This window comes from Schistocerca piceifrons, chromosome 3 (genome assembly GCF_021461385.2).
Source record: "Schistocerca piceifrons isolate TAMUIC-IGC-003096 chromosome 3, iqSchPice1.1, whole genome shotgun sequence".
NCBI classification, from domain to species: Eukaryota; Metazoa; Arthropoda; class Insecta; order Orthoptera; family Acrididae; genus Schistocerca; species Schistocerca piceifrons.
Genome location: NC_060140.1, coordinates 907,539,453 through 907,545,452, shown reverse-complemented (window position 1 = coordinate 907,545,452; position 6,000 = coordinate 907,539,453).

The following is a 6,000-nucleotide window of genomic DNA, read 5'->3' as shown; positions in this document are numbered from 1 at the left end:
ATTACATTCATCACCGCAGGATTAAATTCTGGTTCAAAAAGCACAGAGAGAACTGAGATTTCAGATGTAATGAAGGAAAAGAAAAACAAATTGACAAATACCTGTATAGGTGAGGGCTTCACTTGCATAAAGATGGAGCAAATACTTTGTCCTCAGATATCCATCACTTAACATTTGCTGGTCGATAGGAATTCCTTAACTGACTGTTTATGAAACCTTCGGCAACATAATTTAGATTGGTGTTTGTCAGAGAGAAAGTATTGCTATTGTACAAATCTTTGAGTGTTTTAGTTTATTTTTCCAATGATGTAGATTTTCTTTAAATTTTGCTAGCCTTGCTAGAGTATTCATATGAATCTTATACATTTTCAATTTGATGTGAGATTTCCAGGTTAGGTGCCTGTCTATTGTGACTCACAGGTACCATGATATGGTGCCCATAGGATGAGGGTGCCACATACATTGATGGAAGGAAGGTCTGCCAGCAGTCTTCTTCTGCAGAGTGTGATGATTTGTGTCGTGATGCCATTGAAAAGTAGATGCCATTTTGTTGCCCACCTGCTGTGTTCATCTGTGGCCCTTTGCAATCTGTGTTGCTGATGTAGAGGGTGTACCTTGAGGATTCACCATCCTGGGTTGATACAGTGAAGGTGCATCCATGGAAGTAATTGTGCAGTAGCCTGATGTGTGATAAGGGTACCTCTCTATCCAGCAGCTTCAATAAGAGGCCCTTGTGCCACAGGGAATTGAAGACTTGTGATACATCCAGGAAGAATGCCTCTAGAAATTCCCAATGTTCAAAGGCTTCCATTTCCTCTTCCATGAAGGAGAGCAGTTGGTTGGTGTGGATTGGCGCTTTCTTAAGCCAAGCTGATCTTCTGGCACTAGGCTTTGTGCTTCCAAATGTCAAAGTAGTCTTCTCAGGTAGAGTCTTTCAAACACTTTTGGCAGCACTGGTAGTGACAGATTGGCCCATAGCTGGAGGACAGCCACTGGTCTTTTCCAGCTTGTGTGACAGGCACCATGGTTGCATGCTTCCAGGCCTTTTGGTAGCTTCCAGTCTTTAGTTTAGAATGTTGATGAAGATTTGCACAAGGTGGTACTGCTATGTTCAGGTGCTGGTAGTTAAATAGTGGAAGCCTCACTCATTGTCTCTAGTGTAATGTCATTGGTAGCCAACGGCTGTAAGACTTGATTACATTGTGCAAAGAACATGTATCAAATATGTAATTGTTAGGAGTTTATTCCTTGAGCAAACAATGAAGAATATTTTGATGTTATAAGGAATAAAATACATTATAAAAAGTGTCAAAATACAGAAATGCCAGCTAGTAACTAGGGAAATGATGTGGAATCGATAAGTACCATCATCTGCCAACAGATGTGCTTAACCACATGCAGTTAGTGCAGTACACTTATGTAGTGCATATCTTACATAAATTAGCTACTTGTTATGTCACTATGTTTGCCCAGATATATTTATTCTTTGTTTAAATGGCAGAGTCACTGCTTACAAGAAAAATACAGACATAAAGCTTGTATTACAAGACACAGTTACTTTGTACGAGTGTAGGAGATGTGTATATCAAGAATGCGCTTAATTCCAAATCAAAATAAGTTATAGTTGCAAACAGTGGTACAATTAATTACAGTGATACAGTGAGAGCTATCCAGGTAAATATTTAGATACGTATGTATAATTTGCAGTTTGTTATAGCATTATGTTTGCACATACATAATCTTTATTATTTAAATGGCTACATCATTGTTTACAAATATAGCAGTACAATGTTATAGTATGTATAACAAAACAAATGTGTAACCTTCATGCAAAAGTAAAATACATGCATATGTCAAGAATCCAAATGACTTTAGATCTTAGCCACGAAGAACAGAAAAATTACAGGGATGAAGCGCTGGAGTGAAAATGATTCTGCATAACTGTTAGGTATGTATTTAGGTTACTCTTTGTAATATCAAAGACTGAATGCTATAATACAGTACCATATTTATGTTACGTAAAATATATGTCAGTTATTACAGGCTAAAATGCTGTAATGAGAGAATTATAGAAAAACAGAAGTATTTTCTAAATATTCTGTAAATGCAATTTATCTGTTGACATGAGAGTAAAATATTTAAAACAGTAAGATAATCAGTAGCACAAGAGTCAAACATCTTATGGCCCTTATGAAAACTGAATTTTAAAAATACATGTATGGATGCTGTAGGGTAATATCTGCAACCCATGAATGTTTGTACCAAATGTAAAAAAACTTTATACAAATGCTCAATCAGAATTACATTTGATGTCAGTTTGTACATAACCCTTAGCCACCTAGGAACAACAAGTTAATAACAGTGATGTCATGGACATATGAACTATTGATATTTCAGAGTTCTCCATGTGGTCCCTAAAGAACTGTTGCTTAATACCTTTGAGAAACTTGATATTTTTATGCACCACAAAAAGAACCTTCAGCCCTATGTAATGAGTAACTAGATTGTAACTCTAGAGCAGCCGTGCCTATATATAAAGTGTGGCAACCGCAAATAGCATTGTAGTGCACGGTTCCATTGTTGTTTTACAATAGCAAGCCTCTACCTATTCCTGCATTATTGTTTCAGTTGGCACAATGAGAAGTTGTGTTGTCATAGGTTCATGTCAGCTACAGCAATTTAAAATAAACTGTGAGAGTGTCATCTTAGTGTACAAAGTATTCCACGTGCCTGGTCATGTAAGTAATTTTTCCTTCACTTCTATTTCATTCCCTTTTTAATCGATTCAAAAGATAACACATAGCAAGCGGGTATATCACTGTGCAGGGTGAGATCAAAGCTGACACACAATGAGCTTGACTGGTTACTCAACGAGGATCCAGAGGAAAACGATGACAACTCTGTAGAAGAAGAGGAATTTATCATACAAAATGACTACAATTCAGATTCTGATCAAGTCTGTGATTCAGATGATGACTGTGAAGAGCCACTCTCCACTGGTGGTATTTTTATTGGGAGGGACAAAATGTGTAAATTGAATGAAATTTGTCCTGATATGACTTCGAAAACAAAAAGAAAGAGTAATGTGAAAATATTCCCTGGGCCTACACATGTTGTCAGAGGGGTCACAAGTGAAACAGAGGCTTTATGGACAATACTTCACCTGGAAATTATTGATGAAATTGTAAAATACATGAACATATACATTCAATCTAAAAAAGAATGTCTAAAATATTCCAGAGAAAGGAATAATAACATAATAATGACGTTGTTGGGATTGTTGTATCTCATCAGGACTAAGAAAGCAAACCACACAAATGTCATTGAGCTGTGGACAGCAGACGATACTGGTATGGAGATTACGAGAGCTGTGATCAGCTACAGATTTCTGTTCCTTTTATGATATATCCATTTTGATGACAAGAGTACAAGGCAAGAAAGAAGAGTAACTGATAAAATGCTGCAATAAGGCGAATATCAGATGCCTTTGTGGTGAACTACAAGAGGGCTTATAGTGTAGGACAATTTGTGACAGTAGACGAAAAGTTGCAAACTTTCCAGGGTCACTATTCTTTTGCTCAGTATATCCTGAACAAACCCGTGAAACACTGGATAAAGATTTTTGTTTTAGCAAATGCTAAAACATTCTTCACTACTAATATTGAAGTATACTGTGTAAAACAAGCTAGAGGACCATATGATGTTTCTAATCCTCCCTGTGATATTGTAGGAAGGCTAGTCACATACACTGAAAGCTCAGGAAGAAATGTTTGCAATGGTTAATTGGTATACTAACTATTCCTTAGCCAAATCCATTTTGAAAAAGTGACTAACACACATCAGCACATTGAGAAAAAACAAACGCGAGATCCCATAAGAAATTTTACCTGGGAAATGTAGGGCTATCCGCTCCTCTTTATTTAGTTTTCAGAATGATATGACATTACTTTTGTATGTGCCAAAACAAAACAAGGCAGTTATATTACTTTCATCTATGCACAATTTTGAAACAATTGACAAAGTTACAGGCAAACCTGGTATAGTTTCATTTTACAATATAACAAAGGAGGATTTGACATAGTTGATCAACAGCGAGGTTTGTATTCTGTCACATTGGTGACAAGAAGATGACCATTGGTTGTATTCTATGCAGTAATGGATAAAGCAGTAATCAATGCTCAAATAACTTTTCATGCAAATGAGACAAATCTGAAGAAGAAGAGAAGAATTTTCTTCAAAGATTTAGCACTGTCTCGTATGAAGCTCAATTAGTGAAAAGGACTAATATTCCTTCACTTCCTGCTGACATTGTAACTTTTCTCATGAAATACAAAGACGACATGTTGAAAGAACTGAGGAGCCTACCACCAAGAAAAGAGGTCAGTGTGTAACACGTGGATGAGCAAGAAACACATCTACTACCGTAAGGTGTAACTCATGCCATAGTTTTGTTTGCAAAGGACATGCAATAACAGTGCATACATGTAAGAAGGGTAAAGCATTTACTGAAAATACAGAAGACAATTAACTGTCTAAAAGGAAGAACTTTGTGATAACTGACACGTCTTAAATATATAAAGCCTTTCTCCTTTTATATTGCAATGAAAAAGTGTTTTTGTTCAGTATATGCTTAAAAAAAGTCTTGGAATAGACTGATATGTCAGTTGCATCAATTGAATACTGTGAAAGTTTCTTATTTGCTTAATCAAATAGTAAATTAGTGATGTAATATAAGTTTCTTGTATTGTTGTTTAAATATACTAAAATTAAACTGTGATTTAACTCATACCTTGGTAGCATAACAACAGCTCTTTACTACATGTGTACAATGTACGCTGTGTGCCTACTCATGTTACAGAAATTGGTGCACCTGCTCAACGGTTAAAGGAAAATTTTTCTTCAATCTTTTCAATGAAGTAGTCTTCACACTGATAGTTTGCCAATTAGATTCTACCCCCACATAGGCCAGACCATATTTTCAGTTATCCTACTATAATTAAATATGGAGTGACCATTATGCTCCAATTTTTATTTTCTTTCTAGTACTACTGATTATTTTACAACTTACCATCATAAAATATTTTTATATTCATGACAATATGTATGTCACATCCTTTGAATAGCATGCAAATATTACTGTATGTCATAAGATCTCCATTACTGTATTTCAGCTTTAAATGTTCACTTTCACTTTTCAAGTAACATAAATGTAGCACAATATGCAGCCTAATGCCTACAATTAACTTTTTACTACGCTATGTCATCACTGTTATTTGTCTTTCCTAGGTGACTAAGAGTTAAGTACGAACTTATGTGAATTTCAGTCCTGATTGGGCAGTTGCATAAAATATTTTGCCTTTAGTACAAACATTCATGAACTAAGGGTATTACCCTAAGATTCATCCATATGTGTACTTTCAAAATTCAGTTTAGACAAAGCCTAACATGTGTTAGGCTGTGGTTTACACAAGGGCTATCAGTAAATCGATTATTGTGCTACCGATCATCTTGCTGTTTTACATTATATACATCAAATATTCAGCAAATAGTGTTGTTTTTCTATAATTCCTTTATTACAGCATTTTGTCCTGTAATAACTGACATACATTTTATGTAGCTTAAGTATGGTACTGCAATGTATCACTCAATCTATGGTATTACAAATAATAACCTCAATATATAACCAACAGTTGTGCAGACTCACTTTCACTATAGCACTTCGACACTGTTAATTTTTCCATTATTAGTGACTAAGACTTATCTATGATCTAAAGTCACTCGGATTCTTGATGTATGCATGTATTTTACATTTGTATAAAAGTAACATATTTATGTTGTTTTCCATACTGTAAGACTGTATTATCATATATGTAAACAGTTATGTGGCCATTTAAATGGTAAATATTACATATGTGCAAGTGTAATAACACTACAGCAAACTGAAAATTATACATACATTTGTAAACATTTACCAAATGGTCACACAAGATAGCTCTTACT